This window comes from Apis cerana, linkage group LG14, assembly GCF_029169275.1.
Source record: "Apis cerana isolate GH-2021 linkage group LG14, AcerK_1.0, whole genome shotgun sequence".
In the NCBI taxonomy this organism is placed as follows: Eukaryota; Metazoa; Arthropoda; class Insecta; order Hymenoptera; family Apidae; genus Apis; species Apis cerana.
Window position 1 is genome coordinate 5,621,804 of NC_083865.1, and position 23,883 is coordinate 5,645,686.

General features: G+C 39.2%; 1 protein-coding gene across 7 annotated transcripts in view; it reads right to left on the reverse strand.

Moving 5' to 3' along the window:
* Positions 1-23,883, reverse strand: part of LOC108003135 (uncharacterized) — a 188,929-nt gene that overhangs the window by 69,348 nt on the left and 95,698 nt on the right. For 2 of the 7 annotated variants that reach the window (XM_062084216.1, XM_062084219.1), the window contains exons 1-4: positions 14,160-19,305; positions 13,805-13,977; positions 10,967-11,472; positions 3,475-3,536 (exon numbers count right to left, since the gene is read on the reverse strand). The gene's annotated coding sequence lies outside the window, so the exon portion shown is untranslated. Of the gene's footprint in view, positions 1-2,626; positions 3,006-3,474; positions 3,537-10,966; positions 11,473-13,804; positions 13,978-14,159; positions 19,306-23,883 lie in introns of those variants that run through there. The other 5 variants (XM_062084217.1, XM_062084218.1, XM_062084220.1 and 2 more) reach the window with 5 other exon arrangements.

Consider the following 23,883-nt stretch of genomic DNA (forward strand, 5'->3'; position numbering starts at 1 on the left):
GAATTTAACTATTTTGTAATGCGATATGGATGACTGTGATTTTCTTGTAGACAGTTTTTTTTTTTATTATTAAGCAATGTATCAAGCGATAACGAGATCTTTAATTTCAATTTCGTGTCGCAAGACTACTAAAATCCATTTAAAATCTCCAATTCCAATTTCAAATAACATTCATTCAGATGTTCCAAAAATCTGAAAGGATAGGAAATCTTTGCGAAATAACGTTCTCAGGATCCAGAAATATTCCAAAAATCTGAAAGAGCGGGAAATCTTTATGAAATAACGTTCTCAGGATCCAGAAATATTCCAAAAATCTGAAAGAGCGGGAAATCTTTATGAAATAACGTTCTCAGGATCCAGAAATATTCCAAAAATCTGAAAGAACGAGAAATCTTTATGAAATAACGTTCTCAGGATCCAGAAATATTCCAAAAATCTGAAAGAACGGGAAATCTTCATGAAATAACGTTCTCAGGATCCAGAAATATTCCAAAAATCTGAAAGAACGAGAAATCTTTACGAAATAACGTTCTCAGGATCCAGAAATGTTCCAAAAATCCGAAAGGACGGGAAATCCTTGCGAAATTTCGAGAATGTCGAGATAATGGTTTCGTATCCCCGTTTCGTGGCGAAGCAGTCGCGATTAACTGCAATTATCCGCGGACAAACGGTCGGCGATAATTCCGATCTAATTGCATCCGCGAGTCGGCCGACAGATGCAAATTGGGCTTAAGTCGTGGGGTGGGATACGGGCGCGGCTCAGCGGAAGAGGAAGCTGCGCGTTTTCAGTAAGATGAACGACATCCATTCGCGGCTCATTCATCCTCGTAATTAGCGCTCGTCCCCGGCGCGCATCCGCGCCACGTAAATACAACGCACGTGGGAGCTATACACGATCCACCCTCCTCCTCCCCCTCTGCTAATTTATTCGCGCCTTCCTACCTTCGCCTTATTATTGTATTAAGCCCGGTAGTCAACGGCGTGCCTGTTAATTAACAACTGTGGCTCGGTTAACTGGAAGAAAATCAAAAGCGGCGAGCGTCTTCTTCTCGAGGGAATGCTCGAGAAGGGAGATGGTCGATAGCGTGGTACCTTTTTTATTTTTTTTTTTCCTTTTCAGAGTGTTCAAAGTCATCGTTCGAGATAATGGTTAGGACGGTTTGGTAAAGTGAGAGGAAGAGGATAATAAAAGAAAAGAAAAGGAAAAGAATAAATAAATAAATAAACGAGGGAGAAAGAAAGAGGCGGATGTGTTCCGGTAGATGTTTACCAGAGTTTACAAGAGCCGGTTTACGAGAGACGGACTATGCATGAGTTGCATGCGTTTACTTCGTGATAAATATTGCATGGGGGGGAAAAGCTCGTGTTCTTTAACGGTTTTTTCAGATGTAAATATTCATCGATGGTATTGGGCAAAGTGCCGGCTTCCCTTTTCGGTGTAAGTCGGGTTACATAGAGAGGAAAATTGCTCCGTTTTTTTCTTTCTTCTTCTTCTTATTCTTCTTCTTCTTATTTCTTCTTCTTTTTTTTTTTTTTTGTTTTTTGGATGGATACTTATGAACATTCATAAACGACTTAACTCCGTGGTTAAAAGGGGTGAAGATGAAGTTTACGATAAAAAAGAGGATGTGATGTCGTATCTACGTTGTTTATGCTGTGTCTACGTTGTTGCTATTCCTTCTAAAGGATATTAAGATAAGGAAATTTCTCGATTGAACGACTTGTACTAGTATTAACGAGAATAAAAGTGGTATAACTTGACGTTCAAGTTAAATTAAAACAATTTCGACAATTGCTTTCTTCAAAATTTACGAAATTTCTCGGATATATATTTTAGAAAATAGGAAAGATATGCAAACTCGAGTACATTTCATTTATAACATTAACAATAAAAAATAAATCTTCGACAAATCCTTCCAAATAAAAACGAACTACGAATCTTGCATTAACCTTTCCATTAACCTCCCATTAAAAAAACCGATTCTCTTGATTGAAGAGCCATTTCGTGTGTGTGTAACGCCATATGTATCCATCTTTCATGATTTATAAGCCTCGAGAACACGGGAGGAGGAGAGGAAAGAAAGAAAGGAAAAAAGAAAAAAAAAATCACACGTTTGCGGAGCATTTCGGTGAAATGTGTCCCTTTTTCCGGAGCAAAAAGCCCACTTTTCGCGGGACAAGCCAGGAGGGAATTTAATTCCGGCATTTTCGAGGCTTGACCAAGGGTTGGCCGAGCCTCGAAAATCAGGGTTGTTCGGCACGGTTGTGGCAGTGATTTAAAATGACAACCGCTCCGGGCCAGTGCAGGGGGTCGATCCCAAGAGTGCAGTGTCTCACAGCCGACTGGCCTCTGGCAGACGACGGTTTCATGCGCCGCGATTAAAAAATTTCCGCCCCGGGTGTTTGCGCAATCTCGCGAATTTATTTATAGTTTAACCAACCCTCTTCGATTCGCCGTTTCTCAGAGCAAGAAGTCGCGGATCTCGCTATTTCATCGAACGATAAAAATATTTCTTTTATCGAAATTTCGTAAGATTATACAAGCGAGAAAAATTATAACTTTCGAAAATCGTATCCGAAAAAACTCTTCCCTCTAATAAAAAAAGAATTAGTAAAAACGTATAACCTTTTCTTTCTCCTCGATGTTCTTCTCTTGTTTCCCTGATTCGACCCGGAAACGACGTATAAACCGTTCGGGTCCGAAACGAATTGAAACGGTCCACGAATTTCCTGGAGAATATTGGTTTAACGTCCGCTCGAGGTAGCGCAAAGCCTCGCGGAATTTATTAGCTCTGGGATTGGTGGGAGCTGCACGTTCGCCTCTCTTCTACACGAGCCACCGTGTTCAACCGCTAATGGATGTCCAGGCTGTATCTTGCCGCCGCGATTCTTGAATGAGGTTGTAATGCAGAGGGGGCCGGGCCCCTTTGTCCGGCTCTCCGCGTGGGAGGGCAATTTGTTTGGCAGAAATGGAACGTTTCGCGAGGTGCCGCGCGGCTTTCTCCCTGGAATTGCGCGTATATATATATATATACGTGTGTATTCCAGATAAGCGGCGGAGTGAATAATAAACGGGGGAAATGAGAAATTCGCCAACGTAATTATATTTTCTTTTGTAATAGGCGGAACCTGCAAATTGCCTGCGGTGCCATTCTTTTCTTGTTCTTTTTCTTTTTTTTTTTGGAAAAAAAATTGACAAGTTTAAAATTCACGCGGAGAAAGGAAGAGACGAGAATCGTAGCGGCGTGAATAATCTTTCTCGGATTATTTCGAGTGTTTTTTATTTTTTGTCGTATTTTAATATAGAAGGGAATTAAAGAAAGTTTTAAAATTCGAGTGAGAATTCGAGTGGAAAGAGTAGTAGTCTTTTTCTAAAAGATTCGTAATAGAAAGGAGCTACAACTAAAAATCAAGCGAACAATCTCGTACTTGACTCGAAATAACGACTGATCGGGTAAAGGTAATCAAGCTTACCTTTCATCTTCATTTCTCTTCTGAAACGTCCTTCCTCTTTTTAAGTATCATTAAGCGTCTCGCTGAAAAAAAAAAGAAAAAAGTCAGAACAAATCAGTGAAATCGTTAACCGAAGCCAATCTTTTAAACCTATTCGCGTATGCGCGAATATATCCTTAGGTAAATTACGTTTCACTAGTACACTTCTAACGGTCCTAACAAAAGTTCCATAAAAACGGAAGTTCCATACGAGCAAAAACCGATCCAATCAACAAACCGTCCGTTTAAGTCATCCAACCATATTTCGTAACGCAAAGTGAGGCGAGCAAAAGCCATGTACATACACGATTCAGAGCAAAATCAAACTAAACCGACAGTGATGATTTTTCACGAGAAAAGGTTTCTTATTATATTCCTCTCGTCGAGTCGGATAGAATCGATGAAGAATACGTGAAAACTTTTATTAAAAACAGGAAAGATCCGTTTTCCACGTAAATCCATTTCACGAGGCGCTCATCCCTCCCAACACCCCTAATGACTGATGATCCCAAACCGAGCCTCCCCTCCCCTCTCTCTACTTTCCCAAGGAAAAGATCGACCGATTTCCATCTTTCGCGCGAATTCATTTCCCTATTATTTCAGGACGTCGACCAGGAGATATATGAATTGTTTGATATCACCGGGATGCCGGCGCTAACGGCACCCCGCCCGTTCAATGGATAAATTGTTCTAAATATCCAACGCAACCCTGGAGGAGTCGTGGGCGTGTCGGTCGCGTGCCAAGCATCTATCATCCCTTTTAAACGGGCCACGGGAAGATGCCGAACAGAGTGAATGGACCGGGATGTTAAACGCTGTCAAAACGTTGACGAAGTCACGTGCGCGTGGATGAAGGAAAGGTTGAAATGGAATATAATATAATCTTTCTCTCTTCTCTCGTGTACACAGGCAGGTCCCTTTTTTTTTTTGAGATGTTGCGATGATCGTGAGTTTTCTTTTTTTTTCTTCTTCTTTTTCCCCTCTCATTTATTTTGTATCTTTTTTGTTCCTTTTTTCTAGATTCTTTTCTTCGAAAATACAAGAAGAAACGACGAAAATCTTACGGATCCTTTTGTACTTATGATTTTGATTCGGAAAGTCGGTTTCGTTCCCTTGAAATTTTACGGGAATCCATTCTTTTGAATGGATCCATTAGCCTCGTAAGAAGCTAAGCAATTATATTTTCTCGCAGCATATCGAGTTAATGAGGAAACTGATCGTAGAACACTCCATAGGAAATAGGGTTTGATAATTGAAGTTTGTTAATTATTTTCGATCCGGGATGTGAACGAATGTAGACGAATATGTTAATGAATGCAAATGATGGAAATATCGGATTCGAGATAAATGGGTAGCCCGAATTAAATGCAGAAAGCGAGATTAGAAGCGAGGTCATAAGATATTGTGCAAGGATGGAAAATGATTAATGGTATGTCTGCCGTATTAACTGGGTTAGTTTTACGCGGATATATCTGTTAATCTACTTCGGATTGCTTAATTACAAAATTATAGACGAAACGTACGTTAATTAGAAGGAGCTGGATTCGATGCTAAATATAACGCTTCGCTCCTGCCGAAGGGGGGGAGGGGGAGGGGGGAGGGTGAATTTTATGCATAATTCAAAGTACGCCAGGCATTCGACAATCTCGTAAAATCTACCAGAGAATTCTACCATCCGTCCTCTTCCCTTCCCCCCACCCCACCCCCTCCCCTTCTACAATATTCCCATGAACTTAGAAAATTATCATAAGGATTCGGAATTTGTACTGAACTTTCCTCGTATTCTAATTATTCTACCAGAATTTCCATGAATTTCAGACATGCCGAGATATTTCGAAAATCCCTCTTCCCCGTCGAATACTTAATGAATCTTTGATCCCAAGTGTGTACAAGATGATTTTTTTCCAGGTAAAGAGATGTTGATTTCGTTAATCAGCTCCGTATATATAGAAAATAGTAAATATTCCGAGTTAAGTAAATTTAAATTTTGAATCAAAATATTGAACTGGAATTATTTATTTACGATTCGTGTAGATTCTTTTTAAATTTAACATCCACTGTTGAATATGTTACAATAGTGGATAATTAATTATAAAAGAGTACAACAATATTTTCATCTTTCCTACCATCTTTGTCCCTCCAACGATACGAGATACGAGATACAATTTACGATAGTTGAAAATGAAAGATCATAGAATGAAAATTTGCACGATTATCTTTGCCAAGAATAATCCTTCCGCAACTGGACGTAAGTTAAAAGAAATCACATTTTATTTCCCTAGCCAATCCAAATACGATTTATACAAAGACGAACGTTCCTCGAAGGAAGGAATTTACTTTAGAATGAAGAGGTATCCTATAATAATCGACGAGAGGTTCGACAACGTTAACTTCCCTTCGGGGGTTGTGTGTTTGCGGTCGTAAGCAGGGGTTAGGTTCCGTGATTTTCATAGGGGGTTGGTGCACAAAGGCCACCGGCATCGACGAAATGGTGGTAGCCACGGATACATTCACGGGATGATTTGAACAGCCACCCCCGTGGAGAGAGCGGTAACTCGTCGGGTTTCACCCCTCTGACAAGAATTATATTTGGATTACAAGCATTATCGCCCCGGAATGAACTTGACTTTTATGGCGGCGGAATTGCCGGGGGTTTTCGCTTATTCATCCCTCCGAAAAGCTCGTTCAGACGTCGAGCAACCAAGAAATTAGGCCACCCTCCCCCTCCGCAATCGCTTATCACCCTCGTCGCTACCGGTTTTTCGTTGATTCTGATTAAAATAGCGATGGTGGGTGGATAGTAGTGCAGGAAGCGTTAGAGAGATTGGATATTTGATTGGCGGGATAACGAAAAGGAATGTGCGAAAAAAATTTAGAAAAGATCGTTTGTTGTTGAATGAATTTTCTGATCTTTCTATTAAAAGTAAACGAGCTCCGTCGTTAAACGAAAAATTCGTAAATGGAATGAAATGTAGCGAAATTTTGAAAAATGAAATTTATATTGATATCAACACCAACTAAAATTGCTACGATCAAACAATAATAATTATCGATAAACTATTACATCAGAAAAGATAGATATTTCCAATCAAAGTACTGACACATTCAACCAAAAATTAATAACACTCTTCTGATCACAAAATAAACGATCCCGAAATAACCTCTATATCATACTTTCTCCACAAATCTTCTCAAATAAAAAAATCCCAAATTACCTATCCGCTATATCCTCTATATCCAAGAACCATAAAACTAGCCTATCCTAATTAATTCAACCCTCCATCGTATTCGAATCATAATTCAGCCGGCAGAGGTCATTTCGAATCGCAATATATATTCGCGGACGTGCATAATGCCGGGCCACTCCTAAGAAATGCGTACACGCCTAGCGTCTACGCCACTGGCGGACGTCTGGCGGCGTGGCTGACAGCCAAATAAAGGACAAATAAATTAAGTTAATGCGTTCCAACGCTCGGCCGAAGCGAGATCTCTCCCTCCAACCGAGCTGTATTAACGTCCCCCTCCCTCTCCCCAGCCCTATTGTTCGATGGAATTTGTAATTTAGATTGATACGAAGCGGCGTTCATCCCCCGCCTCTCCAACGTCCGCGCGTTCCGCCGCGGAAAACTTTCGAGAAACGATCCGTTCGCGCGTCAAGAGGCGCGGAGAAATTTACGATCCAGCACGGGGTGACCGGCCACCGAGGTTACGCCACTGCGCGCCACTTCAGCTATGGTGGACGATCGAGAAGGAAATTTGTTTCTTTCCGGATTATGGATGTTGCCTTCTTGTTAAGACAGCTGTTTCGGCTGATCAATGGGCTTGGGATTGCTTGGAATTGGCTGAAAATTTATAAATTGACAAAAGTGAGTAAAAAGGTTGTTCTTTTTTGTTTTTTTATATTTGGAATAGAAGAAAGTGATGTATATTTAAGTGAAACGTAATTGAAATTTCTTTTTTTAAGAAAAAGGAAGGATATGGAAAATAAGATTCGCGCGTGTTTCTGACTCCAGGTGAAAATTTTGTTTTATACTTTCTGCCCGATGCTTCGAAAGTAGGATGGATCGATGTTGAGTGAAATTCAGAGCACAAGATTGAATTATGGCTCGTAAATAACTTTGTGGAGAATTGTGTTTGCATGGTTGGGAATAGTAAAGTTTCCAGAATCTTTGTGAAACCGAGAATGAAATTCGCATTTTCGAAACGCGAAACGAAATGTATCGCGTTTAATTAGAATTTCTAGTCGAAAGTTACCTCGACTAAAAATCTAACTAAAGAAAATCATGTTAATTTCCTTCTTCCAATAATAAACACAAACAATTGAACAATTTTTCTCGCGTTAAAAAATAACTTACAAATCGAAAATATACATTCCTTATATACATTCCTATAACGAATCGAAAATTGAAGAAAACAATAAAACATTTCATCATGGACCAAAAGCTTTCCTCCCATTCGCGTTATTACAGATTCCTATCCATTTAACGTGTGATCTTCTTTTTTACCAAGAACTCGATCCGCGCAAGCAACCGCGGATAAGTAATGATCCAATCAGCTTCAGGAATTATCTTTACTACCCGAGCACGTGGAATAAAGTAAGACTTTTAGTGGTTGTTCTTGCTACCTGCTCGTTCCGCGTGTCACATTTACACCCATCCCTCGGATAAACAAGATAACATTCTTTCGACAATGTTGTTGATATTTAATCGAGCTTCCTCCTTGATTTACATTCTCGATGATGTGAGTCTCTCTAAATCTTTGGATCCCTCGTTTAGAAAATCCTCACGCTCGCGTGCTACCACTCGAACACGATTATTCCAACATCCTTTTATTCTAATATCTGTTCCAACTTTAGAAGGCTAGACTTTTTACCGTATGAAAATTATTGTTTCTCATTATTGTTCTAAATAATCCTTTGGGCAAAAAGTATAGGATGTATTAATTTTACATTTTGAGTGGCAATTAGATAGCAAGATTGGAAGGTATTAAATCTTCTCTGCCCGAGAGGTGTACATATATTTAAGCGTTTACAGGAAATTGGTATTGAAGATATGCCAGGATTACATTATATTTCTTATTCGAGCAAATGCCAGTGATTATTATTTGCATCCGTTATGTTAATAAGTACGTATCCTTCGTTCTTTTTTTTTTTTTTTAGTTTGTTTCTTGATGTACAGATATTGTTGCATGTATTTATTAATTTTATTCTTCTACTGTTAACTCGATTTTTTAATACTCCAAGAAGAAAGTGCTTCCTCGATCAAGATTCTTTTTGCAAGAACTTTGTGAAAAGAAATTGATATAGAAGATATAAATATTTTCAACGAATTCTCTCTGAAACGAGTCTCTCCGTTTCAGTTTTTATAGATTAAGAGCAAAAATATTTGGATCTAATATTCTAACGAAACGTTATTTATTGGATATTCGTAACATTCGAAGCAATTAACAGATTCGACACGAACGATCGAATAAAACAATTAATTTTCATCTTGGCAAGTGAGTCTTGAGCACGTCGTAAATTGACCGATAGTCGAGTTATTCCAAGGTGTAATTACACAGAATCCTCGTAATTAACCACGGTATATAACGAACGTGTTATTAACATCGTTCATGGAAAAAAAAAAAAGAAAGAAAGTATAAAAAGATATTGCGGGAGATTATATTTGGCGCGAAACACAACTTCGAAAGTTCATCCTAGTAATTTCGTTCGACGTTCTGTTAACTAATGATAAGCCAGCTAGTTTATTAATTACGTCGATGCTCGAGCTCGTTCAATTATTATCTATAGATTGTATTTTCTACGAGTAACCACAGTTCGAGAATTCATCGACTCGTATAGCGTTGAAATTTATGCCTTAATACGAAGAAATAACTTATTACGTGTATCTGGACGATGGTAAAAATTGAAAAACCTGATTCGAGATGTTGTTCAATGCTTCTGGTATTGCTGAAACGAATATGGAATACTGTGATCAAATTTTTGAAATAAATATAAGGTAGAATTGAAACGTATAAAAATACTAAATTAAGTGAACATTACGTGAACATGATGTAGAAAAAAATGATTCGATCCTTTGCTTTGCATCTCTTGTCACCACTTTTTCACCCCTTCTCTTCCTATGGAAAATACGAAGAAAGAATTCGAAGAATTCTATTTAAATTTTACTTTACAAATATTTTCTTTTGAAATAAGCGCCGAAAATCCTTCCTAAACTAGATAAAATTATCCATTGAAATAACTACAGCATAAAATTAAATTCAGTGAAGGAAAATTTCAGAAAGGTATTTTCACATCATTACGTATTCAGAACCAATCGATAATATTAACTACCTCGCGATCAACCTATCATTTTCGAATCTTTCATACGGTTTTCACGCCAGTCGAAATCTCGAAGAAGAGTCGCGTGCAACGTACAATGTATTACCTTAATAAGCACTCGTGTCAAAACTATCCATAGGTATCTTCTTCTTGTTCCAAACCTTCCAAACCATCACAGTTTTTTCTATAATCGTAGGAAAAAAAGAAAAAAAAGGAAGAAGAAGAAGAAGAAAATACGTTCGACGGATAGACAGCAATAATTACCAAGTACGAGCGATAGAGTCGTAACCTGTTGTACCGGCGGAGCATCGGGCTTAAAGAAACGGTGGCGAACACGCGAAATAAGTGGAACATCTATTTTTGCCTCGTGGTTCGAGCCACGGTTCCTTTTTTAAACATTCAAACCGGCTCTACACGTTTCCCGGTGTACAAATTACCGCCGACTGCCCGCAGCAAATTAGAGTTTCTATAAATCATTCTTCTAATTATACTTCTATAAATTACGCTCATTAATTATTGTTGGTTTATTCCCGCGAGTGTGTTTTATAGCGGCGAAGACACTCTTTTCTCTTCCTCTCTCTCTCTATCTCGCGCGCTTCCTAGCAGAATTTTCGCTCGTTTTCTTTTTTTTTCTTTTTTTTTTTTCTTCTTTTTTTATTCCACGGTAACCAGTCGAGTCTATTAATCAGCTATTTGATTCGAGCGACAGGTGAGCATTTACTTATTTAATAGCAGCATCCTTAGTGGATGGAATTTACTAGGGATCCGAACGGGGAATGAACGGCAATTAGGATTACCTACTTTTCTCTAATAACGCAAAAAAAAGTAGTTCGTAAGGAAGCAGCTCGAAGATTCATCGATAATGGAGGGATACAAGATGAATGGTAATAAGCCGGAATATTTCTCGATTCTGAGACGAGCGAGTTTATATAATGGTTTTCTATTAACATTCTTTCGGTAGGATGATTTTTAAAGAAATGTTAATTAATTTCGTTTAAACGGGCTGAAAGAGATAATATAGAAAATAACATAGAAGAGATAGAAATTAAGCAGGAAAAAAACGATACGTAAGCGTATCTTACATAAACAACATAACTCTTTAAAAATAGGAATCGCTCTTTCTTTCGAAAAATAAAAGAACAAAAAGATACTCACATAAAAAGGAAGAAAGAAACACTCCAAAGATCCTCCACCACTTCTCAGCTTTGCGAATCGAGACACACGAAGCGGAAGAACGTCCAACCAACCAAAGTGAAACCTCCGTGGCCAGGATGGGGCCGTCGTGGTGAGCGTTGGAAGCGGTCTCACGGGTCCAGGAACAAAGTGGACGGTAAGAAAGGGGACGGTTCGCGGTTTCCCCGCGAAATTTATGATGATTAAACGGCCAAGCCCTGGCGAAGCCGCGATGACTTCATTCGCTCGGCCTCGTCGCCCTGTTGCGGCCACTCCAGACAAATTGGATTACGATTTTACGCTTGCTCGCGATGACGTGAAAGACCGCGATGATTATTGAGACGCCGTGGAGGCTTGATGGAACAGGCGTCGTGTACGGAACAGGTACATTCTCTTCAAAGTGGAGGATGGCGATGGAGGAACTGGGGGGAGGGAGACTCGTCGATCGGTCCTGGTTTCCATCCCAGAAAATCCACTTGCTCTTCCTTCTGAAATGAGGCATACAGAGAAAGAGAGAAAGAGAGAGAGAGAGAGAGAGAGAGATCAGACGGTGGTGAGTCCACGTTTCGAAGAGAATGAGCGTGAAGAAGGACGACGGTGTGATTTTTTTTTTTAAAATGAATATCTGATTTATACGGTTGACGGATATCCCGCTGAGCGATAAAGCCATCTGCTGTAGATGATCGTCTATTTATTTCCTCGGAGTCCCTTGATGAAGCTATTCATAAAGCGTTTGCGGCCGACTGTTTGTATCTCTTAAATCTATTTAGCGAAGACACGGGTGGATGGAATAATTATAACGTAATGGTCGCGTGTGGAAATGTGCGGTGCGCGTTAGACAATTTGTGCGAAAGGGTAAGACACGTGTCTTTTTCACGATGGGCGAGGTGGATGTGTTTAATCGTTATAGCTTGATTTCTTTTTTTTTTTTTTGACGTGCAAGAAAGGTAATTTTTTTTAATATTCTTACGAACGTTGAGACTTGTGGACAAATTCGAAGAAATTATTCAGAACGTAGATTTCTTTTCTCGGATATAAAATTTAGATTCCGCGCGACGTTTCGTCAATTTCGACCGAGAAATCAGGGGTAGACGGAAGAAGCCACGGAGACGAATAGGGAGGGCGATTTCTTCGGCCGATAATGATAGCTCTGGGAGGCCGAAAATTAGTCGAGGAGAGGGGACACAACCCCCGAGAATGGTAAGAGGAAAGTCGAGAGGGTGGGTTCTAGTTAGCCACAACTATCAGTTACACTATTATCTCTAGTGGCTGCCGGCTGGGGAAAAGTTGCGATTGCGTTTGTTACGTTCACCGGGTGTTCCATTATTACCTCTGAAAAAAAAAATTCAACAAACGAACATTATTGCGTATTAAATCTTCGAATATACTTACCGCAACTGTAAATTGCTTCAGTTTGTTAAAAATTTAATACAACTCGATCAACATCTTCAAGAATCGAAACTCGAATTAATATTCCACCTTCGAAAGCGAAAACGTTTAACCCTCCCCCTCTCGATCAAAAATTAACATTGGCAATTAGAAATAAACCACCATCGTCATTCGCCAACCCCGAAACCCGTGAACTTCGTCTCGAAAATGTATTTCCACCCCCGCGTGGAAAGAGATAATCGAGCGAGGCCTGTTAACCGAATCGTTTCCCCAAAATTAACGGCGACAGCCTTTGACGGCTTCCTAGTCGCGCTCGAAATTACGAAAGGAGATTTCTTACGGTGGGCGAAAATCTCATTAGTAATTTGCACGGAGACTGGCCCGCCTGGTAATTAACGTATTTGCTCTCCCCCGTCCCTCCCTTCCGCCCTCTCGAGACGGATATCTTTCGAACGCGATCAGTACACCCGTTATAGGCGTACCTATGCCACGGGAAGGGATGAAGGTAATTAATTGCCATGGCAACGCGGAGCGGAGGCATTGAACGCCACCCCCGCGCGCTTTAACTGAAATATGGCGGCCCGTACGAATTCCTGCCGCATGCCGGGGCATGATTTTCCTCCACGCGAAAACGTGTCGGTTCCACGACTCGACTCAGTCCCGTGGATGGGAAAGACGACGTGGAAGAGTTTCGAGTTTCGGTCGAGTTTCGTGGGGAAAGAAATTCTGTGTTCGTGATTGATATTTTTATCTTTTTGTTGTTGTTGTTTGTAGAGAGAAATATATAATTGGAAATGAAGTAATATCGAAAAGTATTGGAAGTGAAGGTTGTAATTTGTTTGTTTGTTGAGAAGAGAGATTGGGAAGGAGTAAAAATAAATTTTATTTTAAATGGGAAGAGAAATTATGGACGCGAAAATTATGGAAAAGTGAAATTCTACATTTCTGAGGAAAGTAAAGTATTGAAAGGTATCAAAAATGAAGTTATGGTTCTAAATAAATACCTGAGTTATTTATATAATAGCAATAAGAGAAATTATTTTGTGTTTAATGAATAATGATTTGCCTGCTGCGATAGAAACGATAAAGTTATGAAAAAGTGAAGTTATATCTCTTAAGTAAGTAGACAGGTGAATCTGAAATGTGAAGAGAAATTATTATTCCAATCACCGATGATTAATAATAATATTGATCATGTTGTAGACAATCATTAATATTCGTTTAATAAATAATTTTATCAGTTAGCGATAATTGATTTTAACGTTACATTAACACGTGCACCATTCACATTAATGCATCAATTATGTTATAACAATGGAATATCAAGTTATCGTAGCTACGATTTAGCTTCGCTGTAGCAATGTAAATATCACAAATTTCAAGCCTGGAACAGGAAACAATTGAATCGATGTAAAGATTTATTATACGTACACGTTTAACTTGCAATTACAATGTAATTCTCCAGGCGAGTAGGCTGATCTAATTTACATCCTCTGTTCTACCTCTTACGTATATTATAAGAGGACGCAAATTCTTGCATAAATTTACCTTCGCACGTGTCACATACATCTTACCTTTCTTGGAAGAAATAGCATAAATTCATCCTTGAAAAAAAAAAGAAATAATCATTCATAACTTTTATTCCACAATTCTTCAAATCTTTAAATAAATCTGTACGTCTCGATTAATTGAATTAATTGAATGATTAAATTCCCCATCCATTCCTCTGCTTCAAATTATTTAATTAAATTCAAATTTAAATTATTAATATAAATTATATACATACCTTCCAACTTCCAACTCTGTTGCCGTCTGTTTAATCAAAAAACAACGAATTCTAATCAACAAATCCTTGTAAACAACGCTCATCTCGAACTTCGACTCCCCTTCTCCACGAAAATATCTCTCTCTTTCTCTCTCTCTCTTTCTCTCTCTCTCTCTTTCTCTCTCTCTCTCCCCTTCAATCTCTTCAAGCGACACTCCGACCAAGAGTTACTCCGTCCAAGAGTAGTAAAAAAGAACCGCGAAGAGTCGCAACAACCTGAAGCCTTCGCCTTCTCCTTTCCTTTTTTTTTTCCCCATGCTTTACGACGCCCAACCAAAACCCTTTTTTCCCTCCAACCAGCCCCTCTCCGCCTCTCGTCGCGCGTACGCACAACCGAGGAGAAAACCAGACCCGACTGGAGGCTCGGTACAGAGAGAAATAACAAGGATGCTCGCCATAATGAAGACCTCAAGGCGCCGCGCCTCGGCGATAATTACAGGGAGCCAACCTTACAACCTTCTAAAGGCTTAAATGTTAAACGTTATACTCCGTCTCGGGCACCACCACGGTAGCTTTTATGCCCCGCTCCACACCTTTCCCTCCTCCTCCTCCTCCTTCCCCCTTCCTCCTTCCACCCTTTCATCCCCGCACGTCGAGTGGCCCGAGCATCCCTCTCCTCGAGGTCGCATTTCTCATGGCGATTGCATTTCCTCGGCAATCGCGATTCCCGGGCCCCCGCCAACAATGAGCGGGTTTTCACGGATGCTGGAAGCACCGTATAAATATCGTTCCTTTGACGTGGAAAGATTTCGCGGCTGCGCTCTTTAATTACGACCGTTTTGTCGGCCCTCCTTCCCCCTTCCAACTTCTCGCTCTCGCAATTACGGTCGGCCACCGCATTCGAGGAGAGGATGGATACGATCGGAGGATGAGAGGGGAGGGGGAGATAGTGGGTGCTCGAGACAAGTACGCGGGAGGAGAGTTTTTCACGGGGAGAATTTTTAGTGTGGATGATGATTGATCGAGGGGGTTGGAATGATGGATCGAAGGTGGAAGGTGTCGTTGCGCCGAAGGGAGATCGATAACGAGAGAGGGGGAGAGATCGGTAAGGGGAAGATTTTTTTCTTCGTTTAGAAGATTTTATTGTTAATTGTTCGGATATTGTGAAAACGGGACCGAAAATTTATATACTTTTCTCTTTTGTGAAAAGTGGCTTGGAAATTTGAAATAGTCACAATCTCAGATTGATATATTAATCCAATTGACGGGGAGAGTGAATCAACTTGTTGGAAGAATTAGAATAATTCCGTTCGATGGTAATTTTTACAATTAGATTACACTTTTCGAGGAGAAAAGTTATAATTTTCGAGCGTAGCATGAAACGATAAATACAAATACCGACCTAAGCATATCGAATTAAGATCCGTGACAATCACTTTGGCGAGATCCCGCGAATTGCCGCGAATTGAACCAAATTGACCGATGAATAATTGCCCATTGGCGAACGTGCGGGGTCCGATACGAGATCCTGAAATAACATCTGCCGTTAGGAGGAACAACTGTATAACACTCTCTCTCTTCTCGTCGGGTGTTGGCGAGGGCAGAGTGTAAAAAGGATGAAAAGAAAGAGCTATGAGGAAGAGGAGAAATAAAAGCGGCACGGCCGGACAGAACAAAGGAACGGGCGGCTGTACCGCGTACACGAAATTAAAATAAACGGCGGCAAGAAAGCGTGCTTTTACCCTTTCCTTTCTTTCCCTCCTCGTTCTCGTTCCTTCGCTATTACCCGTCGGCCCGCGCTGCGAATTTTATTGTACTATTTAAGCCCCGGATGACCACTCGCTACGCCGACAATTCCGCCTCGCAATGGACGAGGGAACAACTCTGCGCCCGAGAATATGGCCAGGGTTTAGGGCTGCTTTGAAATTTATGATCGGTCGCGTATTGTTGCTCGTCGATCGATTTTTAATTTTAATTTCAGCCAACCATTTTTCCTGTTGGAATTCTCGAAAAATTGTCGCCCTTCGACCATGTATCTGACGATGTAATTTTAATCGGGAATGAAATTAATTAATTCGTTCCGTTTGGAATCTCAATTTGTTTTGTTGCGAGTCGATCGTAGACAGAAAAATACACGATGACACGATACGCAGGTATATTAAATATATCTTGTAATTGTTGCAACTTGATTTTATCTCGACAATTAGTTTAATTTAGAATTTCGTAATGAATACGGCTTCATCAAATTATCGGTCCAAATTTTATTTGCAACACCTCGTGCATAAGTTATTCCCAGGTCTCGCATAAATTACAACGGCGAATTGATCCTTGTTTTCGTAGAACGGCCAATATTCCAACGATGGTTGTATTAAATAAAATATCGTGGTTATATCAATAAAACTCGTTGCGAGAATTACGATTTTTTTCTTCATTAAGTTTAAAAATAAAAACAAACGTGTTGCTTTAAATTTACAGCGTTGAGCGATCACTGTAAATATAATAAATGTAAGAAGAATAGAGATTTGAATAATCGATTTTTCTTCGAAAGAAATATACCTCGATAATAAATTTTATTTCAACTTGAACGTAACTCGAAACAATCCTATTTCAGCAAGGAAAAACAATAGTCAAAGAGAATTTAAAAAAGGAAAATTTTTTGGATATTAAAATGATCATGAATTTATAATTAAAAATGTAAAAATTAAGATTATTATCTCACGAATTTGTATATATTAATACGTAACTGAATAAATAATTAAAATATACTACCATTTGTAATAATGTAAAACAATTCAATTTCTCGATTATTCAAACTATAACAAATTGAATTAAATAGACTCGACTTAAACGAAAACATAAAAAATTAACGAATCCAGATTACCCCAATTTTAACTAAAAAAAAAAAAAAATTAAAAACCCAAACTAACGATAATCCACTCCTTAAAAAAAAAACAACCCAAAAACCGCGTTATTAACCGTCCCTACCCCTCCCCCTCCAAAGAAATAACCTTTTATTCGTCGAAATAAAATTAATCGAACGAAAATTAATTATATCTCGCGCTTATTAAAACGAAGCAGGAAGGGACAGAGAAGCGACGATTCCTCCCACGACGTTAATGCGTCTCGCATAGGAACCAGGCGAAAACGACGATCGCGCATTTGCATCACGGGGGAAAGCAGCGTTACACCATTAGCGTTAATCCGGCTACGAGATAAATCAAGGCGGGGAATAATGGGCCGGCCCCGATGTAAGGACAGTCGATTATGTCCGTGGAATAATTTAGCGGGCCGCGATAGGGACACCTGACGACAAAGAAGACGGGATCCGGTTGTAATATCAATTCGTGTACGTGATTCACTCGGGGATTCACGGCGTGAGCCACGGCATCACGAGATGAAGATAAAGTCGATTCACGGTCGGCCGAGATGAAAGCAAGAGAGCGTCCCGGGGCGTCCGACACCTTGTTAGACGAGTTGGAGCATGGCACTCCTCCCCCCCTCGAGGAAACGACCATTTGTTACGAGCATCCTTTCATTCCATCCCTTCGGCCACCTCTTTTCCTTCCCCCTTTCGATTCTTCTCGATCCGCACGGCCGCGATGTGGATACGTGTATCTCTTAACCTCGAATGAGTCGAATTTACGCTCGATCGATTCCCCACTCTTTCCTCCCGAATAGAAAGTCAAAGAGGGGAGAGGCGTTATTGTTATTGTATCGAGCGTGTTTGTATCGATTATCGGTCGCAAGGAGAAATATTTTCGTAAGCGACGAAATATGGAAATATAATTATATATATATATATATTTGTGTATTTTATGGATATTTGGATGGTCAATATGAATGCGTAATCGCGTTAATTTTAATATTTGTTTGGTTTTTTTTTCCTTTTTTTACACAAAGATTCAATTCGTTTAATTTTACGTATATATTTACGCGCTTCGATAACGAAATAAAATTCTAATTTTTATTTTACAGGATATTATTTGTTTTATAGAGGACGTTTGTAAAAAAATGTTTATTTTTCCACGAAGAATAATTTCGAAATTCACTCACGTATTCCCCAGTGATATATCTTATACGTTAACTAAATACTTCAATTGGTATAACTGTTTCTACGTGCACGCAAAATACCAGGATAGCTTGGTACAACAAGGTCTTATCGTCAAATGCAGAGAAAACAGAAATAGCGACAGAAATACCAACGAAAGCAATTTTATCTGCAAAACATCAGCGAGACGCGAAGTAAACTGGATTGAATTTCGAAATTGGTTCTCTGAAAAAAAAAATAGAGAGATATACACGCGATAAAAAGTTATTTTATCATCTCGATCCATGTATTACGGTTCACCCTGTATATAATCAATGTGTACTTGATCGAAAAATTACGAAAAAGAAAAAAAAATGGAAGAAAATGAAGATATTAACGTGCACGAGAAAATTGTCCAGTTTAACTCCAAATTTAATATAAGAATCTCAAACTAAAATTGACATATATTACACATGTTGCTACTTTCTGAAAAGAAAAGAAAAAAGAAAGAAAGAAGAATGAAAAAGAAATATACGGGTGGAAATCACCGTTGAGATGATTCGAGAAACCGCTACGTAAATTGTGTTACCAAGAACGCAAGAGAGAAGGGCACGTTTAAGCGTATGCAAAGCACACGTAACCATTGGATTGACATAATCACAAGGAGTGAAGGATGCAGTTATAATCGCATCCACGTTTCACTGTAATTTGCTTCTTACCAGGCTGCCGTATTACATCTTAAAAAGCAACAACCGGTGGTTCGCGTAATGATAAAACAGCAGGCCTCGAAATAATATAATTCACCCGATCGATGATTATTTACCAGCCGATCATGCGGGTAAAAAAATACACCTCTTTCTGCCTCCTTCCGAAATTCTTGAATCTCCATCGATAGAGAAACAAACGGAACGCAAACACAGAAATTTTTTGGTCGAATCGAAATTTGAAATTTAAAATACGTATAACGTCAAAAGTAAAAAAATTATTAAATTTCGATCGAAAAGTTATCGAAATCTTTGAATTGATATAAAATTGGATAAAAATATACATGGAATATTCAATTTAAGCGTGAAAATAGAGGCTTTGAATGATTAAAATGATATCTATTTATAAAAATATTGCCTTCTTTTACATTTCAAAGATCACAATACATAATAAACAAATTCAAAGAAAGAACGAAACGCAAACAGAATTTTTGATGAAATGCGAAATTGATTGAAAATATTATAAAAAATATTATAACGTCAAAAGTAAAAACTTATTAAATTTCGATCAAAAAATTATCTCTCAACTACTGTAAAATTGAAAAAAAATATATAACGAAAATTCAAATCGATTAAAAATTTAAAATAAAATAAAATACAATAAATAATTCAAAGATTGCCAATTTTCTTTTCTAAAAATTTTACCTTCTTCTACATTTCAAAGATCGCAATACGTGAAGAAATTTAAAGAAAGAACTAAACGAAAAATAACGAACCCGATAAATGCCACGTAAAAGTTGCCACGAGCGTAGAAGGCTTAAGCCTCGAAATTAGCGGCGATATTGCTAAGGAGACGGCTGAGAGGCGCGAGACGAGCAAAAGGCACGGCTTAGCGCCCTCGTTCGAGGTAACGATAAGCTCGTTGGGATGATTTGCTAAGCCCGTTAACAAATAGAAGGATAGATGGCGACGTTCCAACCCTGCCAGTAACCCCGGAACAACCAACGCACGGCCATACCGATCCCTCGATGATACGACGAATTACACGCGGATCAAGGACACTCCGAGCTTCGATTCGATACACTAGACTGTGACATTATGTTGCATCGAGCGATCCAACTCCTTATGGCCCCCAAGATGATATCATATGGATCAAGGAATCAGAGCGGAATTCGCCGATTTCGTCACGGTGTGGGGTGAAAAACGTTATATCGTGGATGGATTATCCTTATCGAACTTCGTGATATTAAATTGTCCATTTTTGAAATATGATTCCTTTCCCTTTTTTTTTCTAATTTCCTAATACCTATTACATCATAGATTTAGATTTATTATCTTTGTGCAAGTTTAAAAAAAGAAGAAGAATTTTTGTCTTAGTCTCACATTGATAAAACTAAATTAGCCACGAAGAACAAATTGAGTTGTATAAAGATAAAGAATAATATTAATCGGTTTCTTCTAAATAGATTCTAAATAGATTCGATTGACTAAAAAAAAAAAGAAAAAGTACAAAAAAAGAAATATGAAATAATAAAAAGAACCATCTCGACGACGATATATTCGTATTAATAAACCCCGAGGTCGTCAAGACTCGGGGGCCATAAATCCACGAAAAATCGCGTTCGAAAGTCACTCTGTGTCTGCCCCTTCGCCACGATCCAGTAAATCAGCCCGTAAAAAAAAAACCCACGAAATTTCACGGTGCGGAAACCTCTTGGATCGTTGGTGGTGGTGGTGGTGGTGGCACAAGACCGCCAATTTAAAGTTACAAATTCGGCCATAAAAGGAGCGCGGTTTCGGAGTGCGGTTGGGTCACGCGTATCGTTTAGAAAAATAAAAAAAAAGGGGGGGGAAGGAGAAGAGTATAGAGAAAGAGGAAAGGAGAGACGAGCTTAAAAAAGCAGAAAGCGTCGAGGGGGTTGCTGCGTAAGGGCGAAAAGGACGAGGAATATTTCCACCCTCGCTCGACAATCGAGCTCGTATTTTCCGATTAGAGGGTGGCATTCACTTATAAGCCATACCATAACATTTGTCCGCCACCCGTTATGATCCCTTACAACGCGCAGGGGGTTGCTCCATCCCTGCTCCATCCCGTGTCCGACCGGCCGGCCGCGATCTCTGCGCTCCAGGGGGACAGATTTACAGCCACCTTGGGTACTGATTTACTCGAGGTTACTTACGAGGTGACTCTCCTGTCCGAATGGGCCTGAGTCTGCAACCCCATCGAAACACGAAGGACAACGTCGGCGTTGGGCCACATGTTCCTTCCAAGATGATTTTTCGATCGATAATTCCCGGAGATTCTGATCATGATGATGACTATTGATTCGCTCGTAATTTGCAACTCGATTCGAATTCAGGCTTAAGAAAATTTATATGATCTTCTTTGATTGATTTGTCGCTTCTTAATTTTGATATAAGAATTGAAACGTAAACGAGGACGATATTCTTCGTTCTAGAATATGAGAAGAATATTTCCATCCATTCCTGACAGATCGTGGGATGGGTGATACGCAATGCATTAAATTATCCGCTTCTTCCGCGTGCAAAACATGGCGCATAATGATTCCCGCGAATAAAGACGTAAGGCGTCGTGAGATATGTCTGCCAGAGAACAGTTTGCTCGGTTTTGAGGAAATATTCTACTCACTTACCGGTTTCCAAGCTTCGGGGAGAGGAATTGGCGAGAAGCCAATTACGGACACGCGATCGCGAGGGGACGCGCAAGAATTCTCGTCAGAGTTTCCGCGAATATTTCATATCGATAGTATCGGTGAAAACGCGAATCTTAACTCGATGGCGATATTCCCAAACGAAGAGGATCGGCTCGAAAGAAGATGGGATCGATCGATGAGGTGAAGAAGCGGAAATCTCTATCAGATTATATGTGCTATAAAATGTTGCCGACCCTTGAATAATAACTATAAATTTGTTAGATACATTTTAAATTTAGAAGGTATTAATTTATAACTATAGTTAGATTATAAAAAAAGACTTGCTCCAAAAAGTTCCATATTTACAATTTCCAAAGTAATTTCAGTATATACTTAATAAATAACCTCTGTAAAATTAAAAGAGATGAAGAAGAGAATCAAATATTAATTCATATTATTTCATATTCTTAGAATTCCTGAAGAATTCCCTATAAACATCCCTAGAGTCGTCGGGAAAATTTAACAAGAATATATTAGAGAATTTATCATTAAATCGATCCATGGATAATTAATTGTGCATGATGATAATTCTCTGATCGAATTTTCGAGATATTCGAATAAAAAATAAAAATATTATATCGTAATTGTGATTATAAATCTGAATTAAAGATCTCTTTCAAAGTTGATACGATAATTAATCAATTATTGAAACAAATCATTTATAATTGGCTAAAGTCAAATGAAAATAATTACATTCCGTGGAAAAAATATTTTTGATAACGAAGAATCCATAGTTGAATCCACTTTTGACACTTTGAAAGAATCTTATATCATTTTCTTATCAATTGTAATTAAATTTCAATTCTCGATCAAACTTCGAGGTAAACGATCGGCCAATGAAAGTTAACGAAGCGATAGAATTTGCAAATCGAAGCCGTTATATCGTTTTCGACACGATCCCATTTCTACGAGTTTGGCCAACGGAGAAAAAGGAAACACGATTATCGTTAAGTTTTGACACGCCCCGAGCATGCCGACCAAGCGAATTCAACTTGTGGAAATCCCAACAGATTGCCACGGGGTTTGTCGCCCGACCGTGGGTCCCTTTTCATGGTGGTTTCCTCATAAATAAAAATAACCATCGCACCCCTCGAGGGATGCGTATACGCGATATCGCTTTTCGTGTCTTCTCACCCTCTCTACTCCTCGAAATCAGAAAGAATCGTCCCGATTCCCTTTTCTTTTCTCTTTTTTCGTTTCCCTTCGTCTTTCTTTCTTCTAAATATTCGTTACAGAGAAACCACGTTCTATTAATTGTGTTACAATCGATCCTATCGAGGATAATTAGGATTAATCAAAACCTTTTTTAATTGTTGTAGAATTATCTTCACTAGAGTTTCTTCGGTAACTTCAATTTTGAAGATGCCACTTCCGAATGCGCTTTTGGAAATCCCTTCTCTTCATAAGAGAACGTTTTCTTCGTTCATTTATTTATAAAAGATCCTTAGAGAAAGAAGACAATTCAACAATTCCTAGAAGAAATTACGAAAACTTACGAATAACAGGTACGAATTTGATCTGGATCCCGCGACATCATAGTTGGAAGAAAAGGATTGCAAAACTCCCAAAACTTCTCACAAATCTTACTCTTTCTTTTCTTTTCCAAAAAAAAAGAAAAAAAGAAAAAAAAGAAAAGAAGAAGAAGGAAGAAATCATCCCCGGAGCGAGGTCAGCTCAGCCATTGGAAAATGGTTCAATCTAAAGACTCGTAAAGTAGATTCCATGACGATTCCACCCCCGCCAACATTGTGCTCGAGAATCGAGGTGGACGGAGAGCTGCTGTCCCAAACATATTTTCGCCAGGTTGGCAAATTCTCTGGCTTTTGTGCGGGATCGGTGGCCGACCCATCCTTCGGTCGAGCCTCTCCCAAGAGGATCTGTTATCCTCGCGATCTTTCCAGGACTTCGACCCCTCCCTCCCTCCCTCCTCCCCAAGTAAACGCGTTCTGAGTGGGAGAAAATCGAGGGAAAAGAATCGCATCGACACAACGTGGACATTGGAAGAGATAGAAAAAAATAGACAGACAGGCAAAAAAATTATAGTAGCACGTAAGAGGGTTGGTCGATCGAGGGCAAGAAATAAACATGGACAGAGAAAATATTATAAGAAAACTGACGAGTACTGAGATGGAACATAAGACGAATTCCTAATATGGAAGAAAATCAATGGAGAGAATGGAACAATTATGAGTGCATACTACATTGGAATGGATAGAGAGATGAAATAGATAGGCAAAAAGATTGTAACAGGGTGATTGTGATAGACGTTGATGTTAAGGTGGACATGGAAAGATGAAAGA